Source organism: Ascaphus truei, chromosome 21, assembly GCF_040206685.1.
Source record: "Ascaphus truei isolate aAscTru1 chromosome 21, aAscTru1.hap1, whole genome shotgun sequence".
Taxonomy (NCBI): Eukaryota; Metazoa; Chordata; class Amphibia; order Anura; family Ascaphidae; genus Ascaphus; species Ascaphus truei.
The window spans coordinates 29,411,497-29,424,409 of NC_134503.1; positions in this window are offsets into that span (position 1 = coordinate 29,411,497).

The window sequence follows — 12,913 nt, forward strand, 5'->3', positions numbered from 1 at the left end:
TTCTAGGTAATCAAATATGATTCACTCCAGAGCCATGCTTTTTTACTAGGATGACTTGGTCATACAATCGACCTCCATAGGTTTCTCATTTTGCTCTGGTTAGCGTGGAATTCACACCAATCCGAATTTCAGTCGAGGTTATCCAGTGAAACACAAATATTTACACAAGGCTCCAAAGGACGATTGGCTCAGCGAGTAAAGGCCCAGCGAGTAAGGGCCCAGCGAGTAAAGGCCCAGCGAGTAAAGGCTCAGCGAGTAAGGGCCCAGCGAGTAAAGGCTCAGTGAGTAAAGGCCCAGTGAGTAAAGGCCCAGTGAGTAAAGGCCCAGTGAGTAAAGGCTCAGCGAGTAAAGGCCCAGCGAGTAAGGGCCCAGTGAGTAAAGGCCCAGCGAGTAAGGGCCCAGTGAGTAAAGGCCCAGTGAGTAAAGGCCCAGTGAGTAAAGGCTCAGCGAGTAAAGGCTCAGCGAGTAAAGGCTCAGTGAGTAACGATACGATACTGACTGTAAAACAATGACAGTTAGAAGCAGGGGAACCTGGTTCAATTCCCGGTGTCGGCTCCTTGTGACCTTGGGCAAGTCACTTTATCTCCCTGTGCCTCAGGCACCAAAAACATTCATTGTAAGCTCACTTGGGCGTACCATGCGCTGTACTGTAATTGTGATGTGCTTTGAGTCCCATGGGGGGGAAAGCGCTATATGAAATAAATGCATTATTATTATTAATCCAGAAATCAATATACAGGTCAGACTCAATTCATATGTAATGGAGGAGAGGGATACAGATTTAGATGTATGTACAGTACGTGTATGCTCCCTTTTTGGGATACAGAAACATAGCCACCAGGGTTTCCATTCCAATACCACCGTGCATTAGGATTTCTCAACTCACTGCACCAAGTGTGCAAGATAGTCCCAAACATGCACCCACAATGATGAGGGCAACACAAATGTTCTCAGTCATTTATAAAGGCTTCGAGAGCATCAACATGTCATCTTATGATTTCTTTGCACGTCCACGTCTTACATGATTACCCCAAGTCACTGTAAGCATGATGACCAGAGAGAGAATAGAAACAAGGATCATCAAGGATGCAGACCAGGAGTGGCCAACTACCAGACCTCAAGGGCCACCAGCAGGTCAGGTTTTAAGGGTATCCTGGATTCAGCACAGGTGGCTCAATCAACGATGCACCAACTCCAGTTCTTAAGGGCCACCAGCTGGTCAGGTTTGAAGGATAGCCCTGCTTCAGCACAGGTGAGCCACTGATTGAGCCACCTGCGCTGAAGCCGGGACACCCTTAAAACTTGACTTGTTGGTGGCCCTTGAGGACTAAAGTAGGCCACCCCTGATGTAGACTGTGTCACGTGACGAAAGTGGAGCAAGTTTAAGGCTTTTTGTTCTAGAGCCAAGAAGGAAGAGGGCAAACATGGCAGAGGTCATTAAAATCATGAATGGAATAGAGAAAGCCAATGGAGAACTAATTCACTTAATATAAAGACAAGATTGCTCCCATGGAAATGATAGAGTAGCTTATATAAATGAAATTGTAGTGTACTACACAGCCTCTAATCAATGTGTGGAACTCATTATCTCTGGATGTTAATGGCTAGACATATTTATGGAGGGTGAGTCCCATCAGCGGCTGTTAGCCAGATGGACAAAAAGCAAACCTCCATGCTTTGAGTTTAACTATACTTCCTGAGACTGGGCAGTGTGTGAAATGGGATATCAAATAAATAATACCCAAGATGTTGAAGTATCCTGAGTTCATGAAATGACATTTTAATGCCCTTGTTATTCATTTCTAATGTTTCTTAATTATTCAGTACGTTTGAATCTTTCTCACTGTGCTGCGTGTATTTAGGATCAGAGGGAAGTAGCAACTTAGTGGTCAGATCACTGCCACTGAAGTGGACGACCCCTTTGTCAACTACAGCATCAGATTGTAAGCTCTTTGGGATAATTGTGCCTGCAAATTTTGATGCACATTTCCGGAATGTCCGCGACCAAATTGCCACCTGCACTCCACCGCCAGGACCACTCACCACAGGTCACCTTAGCCGCCGATCACCTCGCTGTCTATTGCCATCTTTAAATGTTCTCGGATCTCCCCAGCCGTAGGACACCTCTGACCTCGGATCTCCCCAGCCGCAGGGCACCTCTGTCCTCGGATCTCCCCAGCCGCAGGGCACCTCTGACCTCGGATCTCCCCAGCCGCAGGGCACCTCTGTCCTCGGATCTCCCCAGCCGCAGGGCACCTCTGTCCTCGGATCTCCCCAGCTGCAGGACACCTCTGTCCTCGGATCTCCCCAGCCGCAGGGCACCTCTGTCTTCGGATCTCCCCAGCCGCAGGGCACCTCTGACCTCGGATCTCCCCAGCCGCAGGGCACCCCTGTCCTCGGATCTCCCCAGCCGCAGGGCACCTCTGTCTTCGGATCTCCCCAGCCGCAGGGCGCCTCTGTCCTCAGATCTCCACAGCCGCAGGGCATCTCTGTCCTCGGATCTCCCCAGCCGCAGGGCGCCTCTGTCCTCAGATCTCCCTGGCCGCAGGGCACCTCTGTCCTCGGATCTCCCCAGCCGCAGGGCGCCTCTGTCCTCAGATCTCCACAGCCGCAGGGCACCTCTGTCCTCGGATCTCCCCAGCCGCAGGGCACCTCTGTCCCCGGATCTCCCCGGCCGCAGGGCGCCTCTGTCCTCGGATCTCCCCACCCGCAGGGCACCTCTGACCTCGGATCTCCCCAGCCGCAGGGCACCTCTCTCCTCGGATCTCCCCAGCCGCAGGGCGCCTCTGTCCTCAGATCTCCACAGCCGCAGGGCACCTCTGTCCTCGGATCTCCCCAGCCGCAGGGCGCCTCTGTCCTCAGATCTCCCCGGCCGCAGGGCACCTCTGTCCTCGGATCTCCCCAGCCGCAGGGCTCCTCTGTCCTCAGATCTCCACAGCCGCAGGGCACCTATGTCCTCGGATCTCCCCAGCCGCAGGGCACCTCTGTCCTCGGATCTCCCCAGCCGCAGGGCACCTCTGTCCTCGGATCTCCCCAGCCGCAGGGCACCTCTGTCCTCACATCTCCCCAGCCGCAGGACACCTCTGACCTCGGATCTCCACAGCCGCAGGGCACCTCTGTCCTCGGATCTCCACAGCCGCAGGGCACCTCTGTCCTCACATCTCCCCAGCCGCAGGGCACCTCTGTCCTCACATCTCCCCAGCCGCAGGGCACCTCTGTCCTCGGATCTCCCCAGCCGCAGGGCTTCTCTGTCCTCGGATCTCCCCAGCCGCAGGGCACCTCTGTCCTCGGATCTCCCCAGCCGCAGGACACCTCTGTCCTCGGATCTCCCCAGCCGCAGGGCTTCTCTGTCCTCGGATCTCCCCAGCCGCAGGGCTTCTCTGTCCTCGGATCTCCCCAGCCGCAGGGCTTCTCTGTCCTCGGATCTCCCCGGCCACAGGGCTTCTCTGTCCTCGGATCTCCCCGGCCGCAGGGCGCCTCTGTCCCCGGATCTCCCCGGCCGCAGGGCGCCTCTGTCCCCGGATCTCCCCAGCCGCAGGGCTTCTCTGTCCTCGGATCTCCCCGGCCGCAGGGCGCCTCTGTCCCCGGATCTCCCCGGCCGCAGGGCGCCTCTGTCCCCGGATCTCCCCAGCCGCAGGGCACCTCTGTCCTCACATCTCCCCAGCCGCAGGACACCTCTGTCCTCACATCTCCCCAGCCGCAGGACACCTCTGACCTCAGATCTCCCAGGCCGCAGGGCTTCTCTGTCCTCACATTTCCCCAACCGGAGGACACCTCTGTCCTCGGATCTCCCCAGCCGCAGGACACCTCTGACCTCGAATCTCCCCGGCCGCAGGGCACCTCTGTCTTCGAATCTCCCCAGCCGCAGGGCACCTCTGTCCTCGGATCTCCACAGCCGTAAGGCACCCCGCACCGCTTTGACGGCATTTAACACCACAAACGTGCGTGCGCTCCTACTCAGCGTGGCTGTCAGCAGCCACATTTTTACATTTCCCACTGGGAGTCTCCCGCTGGTGCACATGCACGGTTGTGCTCACAAAAGCAGTTAGAGTGGCGGGTGCCGCACTTGGAGCCCTGTGGCTGGGGAGATCCAAGGACATATAAAGATAGCGGAAGGCGGCGAGGTGACCGGAGGTAACGAGACCTGCAGTGAGTAGTTCTGGAGGCAGAGCGGCGTTGGCGATTCGGTCTCAGTCAAATGGCCACGGCTAAACGTCCAAGACCGGTACATTGATGTCACTTTTATAGCTATTGCACTTGCCAGGTTGCGCATTACCATTTGTTTCAGTGCAGCCACATCAAATATGGCGGCAGCTTTGGCGTGTCATCGGGAGCAGTAACGCTGGCTACATATGTATAAGAAAAAATCTTATTATTAAGGGGGGTTTCGGCTTTAAAGATGTGGGTTCAGTGGACCACGTTGCACTTAGGAGAACTTCAGGCGAGTGGGAGCAGGGTGGGGAGATGTTTGATTTGCCCTGCCTGGAAATGAACATTTGTTACAGAAACGGCAGAGCTGCATTAATATTTTAATTGGAAATTAATATTTAATCTAGATGCTTTGATTTGAAAGTGAACAAGGCAAGTGTAGTGTGAAGGAACATAGGAGCTGCTAATGATTTAAAGCGAGCGCGGGCAGAAGAAGTCCCACACCGCTCCAGCTAGATTATCTGAGTGAGGGATTGCAGTAATGATCACAGGATGTCAGCTTGTTTGGCATTGTGATTGAGAGGATCAGGATGAGTATCCTGCTGTTTGGAACTTGTTTTTTTTGGCTGTTATGAAACTTAAATCACATGCAAGAAAAATCTCAAGTGTTCAAGAAGCTGGCTATGCGGGACCGTGATGTTATCAACACGAGACTTAACCTCCAGAGCTTGGGAGCTATGGTGGTGTGAAAGTTTGTGATGAGCCTTAATGCATACCCATCACATTTGTATACTACCATTTGAAATAATTTGAATATACTTAGCATATTCAAATTGGCATACGTCCCAGGTATCTGAGTGGTGTTCATAGGTCTCTCTCCGCTTGTTGTATAAAGGAGTGTTTGGGGGGGGGGGGGAGGGGGTAGTCTATAAGTCACTTGGAGCTTAACAAATGTAGGACTCTTCTCTTGTCTCCAGCAAACCCAAAATGTTGTGGTCTGGGTGGGAGTAACACCACCTATGGTTATGACTTAACTAAAATTCTGGCATTAGCCTTCACAGACATAGTGCTAATGGGTGTTACAGTTAAAACAATGTCCTTTCCGGCTAAAAACAGCCCGTATTGTTACGTTATTGAGCTTTGAAGATACACTTTAAGGCATAATTTAGGTCAGTGTCTCGTTGGGGCACTTTACAGATCTCTGCATCTAGGTCAATGAGGCCACTTATGTTATGAAGAATACTGCAAATAAGTCCAGAGCATGTTCAGCACGTAATAAGCTGGCCATGGAAGCCAAACATATACAAAAATTGCATTAACTCGGGTGGAACCTACTGTAGCGACCAGATGTCTATTTTTCTATCTTGGATGAAGGACATAGCGTCTCAAAGTGTCCGTGCACCAGTTCTGCAAACAGTAACAACAGGTCATGGTCATAAACAAGTGTGGGCAAGAAGAGAGGTTCTTCTTCAGAGTGTTCGGAGGTCGTCTCACAGCACTCAGAGGGCGCATACCAAGATACTTCTGAGCAGGAGGTAGTCCTTTTAAACCTTGTAGACCCATTGATCAAGGCAATGAAAGAAGCATTGGAGTTAGAGGACTCGGAAGAGAAACATCTTTAAAGATTAAATTATTCATGGGTTCGCAGAGGAAGATGAGATGCTTCTCACTACATGAGGTTAGAAAGGAGATGGTGGAGGACGAGTGGACACAGCCAGATCAAAAGTTGCGGACACCAAAGAAATGTACCAGGAAGTATCCTTTTGCAGATACTGTAAGAAGATCAGGAATGGAGATGTTCCACCTAGAGTAGACGCTGCAATCACAGGGATTGCTAGGAAGACTATGGTGTCCGTTGATTATGCAGTTTCTTTTAAAGATGTCATGGACTGAAGGATGGAGAATGTCCTAGGACAGGGGGGCTCAAGTCCAGTCCTCAAGACCCCCCAACAGGTCAGGTTTTTAAGATATGCCAGCTTCAGTACAGGTGGCTCAATCAAAGGCTCAGTTGAAGACTGATTGAGCCACATGTGCTGAAGCAGGGGGCGATTGAGTCACCTGTGCTGAAGCTGGGTCTGATTGAACCACCTGTGCTGAATCTGGGATATCCTGAAAACCTGACATGTTAGGGCGTGGGAGGATTAGAGGACTGAAGGTAAGCACCCATGTCCTAAGAAAATCCTTTCTAGCAGCAGGTTCAGGATGCAAGCCTGCAGAGTCGCTATCCAGAGCTACAGTATGCACATCTGGGTGGCAAATGTGGTGTAACGGGATCGCAACTTTCCTTTCCCAAATAATTTCCCAGAGGAATGGTCCAGAGGCACTGGAGAGAGGTGTAAAGAGGAGCCCAATCCTGAGTGTCCTTGCTAAAATAAAATTCGGAGCCCAATATATCACCGAGGTATTGCTGGACGTGGTATGCTTACCCGGCAAGATTTATGGCACTCGCAGTAGTAGCTGGAAGTGGATTGTGGCTGAAGCATTGGGTTGCAGACTTCACCTTGAAGAACAATGTATGTTTGCTTCCTTTCTAGGGTGAATATCTGTTTGGGTAAAAGCTAGATGCTTTAATATCCAAAGTATCAGGAGGCAGATGTCCATTCCTTCCGTAAGATGAGAGGAAAGAGAGAGACGTTTTTGTTATGTGAATCCTCAGGAAGACTTCATGCTTTAGAGCAGGGGTGATTTCACCCAGGAGGTGATTGAAGAGGGGTTCAGGCGGTTGAAGGGTTTCGGGGGAGATTGAGAAGGTGCTGGGATTTTTTGAAGATTTAATTTTTGAATATTAAAAATGATCTAAACTCAAGACATCAAACATTCGTTTTCATTCTTTATTTGTAACTGTAAGAGATGTGTGCAGAGGTACATATAATGGAGACCGATTTGGGTGAAATTATATCTTGGCTTTATTGAGCCTGTTCCTTTATTTTGTATTGTATGTCTTTATCCAGGCAAAACATACAAAAACAACAAAATAACAAACCCCTGTCCCTTTGTAAGGGCTAACTTACATCCCCAGACCCTATCTGCAGGACTGGAGGGATATTCCCATTACCAGCCTATCACCCCAAAGTCTCAGGAGGTACCTTAAGCAGGTGGCCCTCCGTGTCAGTCTCTGGCAGGTTCCTGGGTCTTCTGTGTCCAGGAAATATAGGTTTCTGGATGTCTTGATCTCAGCACAGCCTTTGTGCTCAGGACAGTGTCTGTGTGCAGGCTTTTCTGCTCTCCTTCTGTCAGCCCAAATGTGAGCTAAGGAATCCCTCTCCTGTGTCTCACATGAGGCTTTTACAGAGCTCTCATTAGTCCAGGTGGAGACTAGTTAATTGAGTGGCTGTAATTAACTATCTCTCTGCTGGGTTCTCAGAGCTCTGAGGCTGCTTAATTTAAACTGGGATAAGTCCCTGTTACAGTGACATTTTATTACTTTTGTCCTGTTAAAATAACACGCAGCAGGTACATCGTGTGAAAGCTTCTTTATCTCCCACCACATTAATGCGTGGTCGATAGGGATCCACCCATTATTTTCCGTTTCTGTTCGTTACACGTACTTACTAAAATGAAAATGATATATAAAATTATTGGTATGGGGTGATTAGGGACCGTGTTAGTCCCTTAGGGGTAATTAAGGTACAATAGGTTAAGAACCCATGCTTTAGATGGATGCTAAGGCCTATTGTCCAGGGGAGACCTTTTGCATGTCAACCTGCATGGAGAGGTGGCCAAAGTAATCTCTTTTGTGGCCCTGGGGGAAGAGGTTCGCATGGAAGATGTACAAATGTATTGAAATGTACTGCTTGCGCGGGCGTGACATGAGGAGAGCCGCGCAGTTTGCCGTGGAAGGAAGGCTGGCGTCTCTCAGAGCTATATTGGCTCAGTGTGTACGAGACGGGTTATCTAGGTCGTTACCAGTGGAATACCGTCTGGAGTTCAGCCAAATATAACGAGAGAACAAGTGTGTAATTTCAAAATGTTCCAGATCCCATGTACAAATCAAAGCTTTAGACTTTATTCTGAGACACTTTATACAGTATCAAGGGATAAGGAAAGGGCTTCATTCTGGAACGAAAAAACAGGCATCTAGTATTCTTAAACACACAGATACACAGCAAGCTCTCAGAAACCCCAAAATTACCCCAAAATATATGTGTGTATAAGTGTCAAAAGGAGAGCTACTGGGCGTGGCTAAATGTATACAACAAGAAACAAAGAAGTCCAGCGCAACATCCAATGTGACAAAAATACACAGTGAAATACCTATATATCTCTTGAAAAAGGGTCAGTTAGTTAACCCTTTGGCCAAAGTGTATAAGCCTGCGAGCCACTTTCAAGGCATGACCATAATAACGCAGGTCCTAACACTAACTGATTAAAATCCTTATTTATCTCTATAATTAGAGGAAGGATGGTCCTGGCATTGAACCTGTCGCACCCAGCTGCATGAAAAGAAAACCTGCTTACCTGTATAGTGCGGAGGGGTGAGCTTTAAACCCTGGGTGGGAGGAGCCACAAACCTCCAAAACAGCTGTTAGTGTTAGGAGCTGCGATATTGTGGTCATGCCTTGAAAGTGGCTCGCAGGCTTATACACTTTGGCCAAAAGGTTAACTAAATTACCCTTTTTTAAGAGCTATATAGGTATTTCACTGTGTATTTTTGTCACATTGGATGTTGCGCCGGACTTCTTTGTTTCTTGTTATCTACTATTCTTAGTCAGAAACATGTGGAACGTTGTTGGATCTCAGGAGGATGAATACTTTTTTTTCCAAGTGAAAAAATTCCAGAGGTCAGGCGAAAAGACTGGCTGGTTTTCAATTTATCTGAAGGATGCGTATCTCCATATACTTACCGCACAGAACCATCGGAGATATCTCAGGTTTGCAATAAAGGGGAGGCATTGTCAGTATACGGCTCACCCGTTTTGGATTAGCGAGTTCTCCAAGGACCGTTACCAAGTTATTAGTACCGCTAATGGCTGAGCTCAGAAAGATGGTTAGCCAGATTTACGCGTACCTGGAAGATTTATGAAGTTAAAGGTGACACTCTGCTCATTTGCATGTCATTACCCACAATCCCTGGGAGCAGTGGAAGCACTGTATGCTAAGGAAGGGCAGGCTGCAGGCATGTCTGAGACATGTGAATGTGCTCACACATGTTATTGCTATTTACTGTACACTGTACAGTGGAGGGTTTTTGTCACTCTTTTAAGCACCATAATTTATATAATGCGTGGTTAAAACCTATTCCAACTTCACACTTCAAAGCCAGAATAACAAGTCTTACACTGAAGAGACCCAAAAGGACAAAATAGCTGTCTGTAAGTAGGGTTACTGGTTCTGCACTTCTTTAACCCAGGCTGCGCTGAAATGCTGTGTTATACTTCAGACATAAGCTTATAGGGATCCATGTTAAAATGGACATGAAGCAAAAGGTGTTCATTTGCATGTCATTTCCCAGAATCCCTGGCTGCAGTGGAAGCATTTTATGCCAAGAGATAATGGGGAAAGGCAGGGTTTGTCTGAGACCTGTGAGTGTGCTCACAAGTAATGTTCTTGTTTGATTAATAAAGTCACAAGACAAAAAGCTGTTGTTGATTCACACAGAGATCGGAATCAGGTTCCTGGAACATCACAGATAATAAACAGAGACAAAGGCCATTTAACCCTGTCCATCTGACATTTCTGGGAGTCATGTTTCAGAGGCTACAGGGAAAAGTTGATCTTTCCGAAGAAAATGTTCGACAGATTACAAGTCAAACCAGAAAATGACGGCAGTTATGCCGAGTCTCGGCCCTCAATGGCATCAGAAATTTGCCTCAATGCTGAGTATCCCAAAATGTGCAAGGTTCCATATGAAACCACTACAGAGACATTTCTTGGGTCAATGGGGCAAACACCCAAAACATCCAGAATAAGGAATGTACATATATCCCAGAACAAGGCTCGATTCAAGGTGGTGGGAAATACCATAGAATTTGCAGAATACGTGTTCTCTGCAAGAAGGCGAATGGATAACAGCTACGACCGATGCAAGTGGTTCCACATGGGGAGCGCAGAGAGGAAGTCGGCTGGTCAAAGTCCTACAACGATCTTCCAGCAAATGTGCTGGAGTTTCAGGCGGTAAAGAATGCTTGTGAGTCTTTACAAACTCATATGCAAGGCAAAAATGTAAGAGTGAGGTTCAGACAATGTCACAACATTAAAAATGCATTGCAAAGCAATGAGGGACCAGGAGTGGAAAACGCATTGCAACATCAATGGTGTCATTGGCAAAGGACCACTTGAATGGCATCCCAACTGTTCACATTGCCGGATATCATAATCTTGCAGCAGACTTCTTGAGTCGAAATATAATTCAGGAGAATGGGAGTTGGATGTCAGAATATTTCATGAGTTGGTGTGTCGTTGGGGTCAGCCCAAGATAGACCTCATGGCAACTTCATCTCAACTTCTCCTCAAGGTCTTCTCATCATTGCACCAGTCAGGTGAATGCCCTCAGGTTTCTGTGGAAGTTTAAACTGGTTCACCAAGATCTTTCAGAAGATGAAGACAAATGATAGCCATAATACCTTTTTGACCGAGAAAAACTTGGTTCACCCATCTAGTGAACAGTTTTTCAAGGCATGCTGAGTCAAGGTCCAATCCGACACCCAGAACCAAAATATTTTGCATCACCGGAATAGGGATTGAGCAGAAAGCGTTGAAAAATAGGAGATGCTCGGATAGGGCAATTGCGATGTTAATGTCAGCCAAGAAAACATCAGCATCCTCTGAATACATTATATATGGCTATGTTTTCAAAATTGGTGTAAGACAACGAGTCAAGACTGCTCAGATCCTTCTTCTGTTTCATTGGTGGAATTCTTTCAATGGGGATTCAATAAGGGTCTCAGTCTAAGGGCCTCATGCAGTAAGCCCCGATAAAATCTCTTCGGCAAGTGTGGCGGATAGGCCTTTTTTTGGCGATTTGCCCTCGCAGTATTCAGTAAGGGCCGAATCCATGCCGATCCCTGCCGAATCACTGCGAAAGCAAAACTGCCGATGAACCTGTGCCGATACAGCCTGGCTCCCGATAAGCCTTCCGATAGACCTTTTCTGCCGATAGATGTTTGCAGCAGAGAGAGACAAGCCGCTCTCTCAGCGCAAACATCGGCAAAAAATAAAGTATTTATAAACAACTTTTACTGATAGTGTACATGTGCAGGGGGTCTCCGGAGCTGAACCGCATTGGTTTCAGGTCCGGGGACCCCCTGCTTCCTGAGATACAGGCCCCTTTATGAGGTCCGGTATCCCTCTGCATTTAAAGGTCCCGATCACGTGACCGCGGAATGTAAACAAAGCAGAGGGATACCGGCACCCCCTAAAGGGGCCTGTATCTCGGGAAGCAGGGGGTCACCGGACCTAAAATCAAAGCGGTTCAGCTCCGGAGACCCTCTGCACATCTACACTATCAGTAAAACACACATATCAATAAAGAGTCGTTCCTTACCTTTGCGGCTATGTGCTACGGTAACAAAGCAGCATGAATGTATTTTTAATAATAGTGTACTGTGAGCAGGGGGTCCCTTGAGCTGAACCGCGTTGCTTTGTGGACCAGGGACCTCCTGCTTCCCGAGTTACAGGCCCCGGTATGTGTCATCGGGTGGCAGTGTCACCACCATCTTTATTGCACCCCATTTGCGCCGTGTCCGCTATAAATATGGCGGTGACACTGGCACCGGTGCCCCAAACCGGGGCTTGTAACTCGGGAAGCAGGGGGACTCTGAGCCACAAATCAATGCGGTTCAGCTCAGGGAACCCCCTGCTTCCTCACAGTATTATTAAAAATACATAAATGCTGCTTCATTACCATAGCGGATAGCCGCTAAGGCAATGAAGGGGTTAAGGCAGAATTGTATGTTTATTGGGGACATGTGCCCCCAATAAACATAGCAATAAACAACATACACCCCATGTGTATTTGAAATACATAAACAGCAATAAATACATTAAATACATATAGTACTCACCACCCATGTCCGGCTGCCACGATGAAGGCCATCCTCCTCTTCATCCTGCCCATGGCCCCCTCCGCTGCTGCAAAACAGACACAAGAATGAAAACATCCAAAGTAATGTCCCCTAACCCCTTAATCACCATAGCGGTTATTAACCGCTACAGTCATTAAGGGGTTAACCCACCCTCACCCACCACTCGGGACGCCTACATACCCTCCCACACTAATCCCCCACCCCGTGAGGCCTAACCACCCTCACCCTCTACCCACAAGGGAGGCCTACCCACATACCACCCCCCCCAGTACCCACAATAAAAACAATAGTGACCCACAATAAACATCATTATATTTATTAAATACATTACCCACCCCCTGTGCCCCCCCATAAATACAAGATTTATCCTTTTAGAAACAGGGTTCATAACGCAGCCCCACGCGAGTCCCCGGTGGGCTGGCGGGGCACCTGACAGACCTACAGGGTACCAGCAGCCCTTTTCAAACAGGTTCTGGAGGCCTGTTGGTGGGTCCCGCCAGCACCATGGCCCCCAGGTGGTCTCCTTGGGTCACCATGGGCCACAATTGGGTCCCGACGGTAGGCCCAAGGATGTCTGGGAGCCCCGGGTCAGACCCACAGGTGTCTGCGGGGCCTCGGGCGGTTCCCACGGGGGTCTGGGGAACTCATGAGTGCTCACTACGGGTCCGCTGTGCCCCGACAGAAGTGGGACCACACATCTTCATCCCCGCACCTATGGGTCGGCGGTGCCCCCACAGATG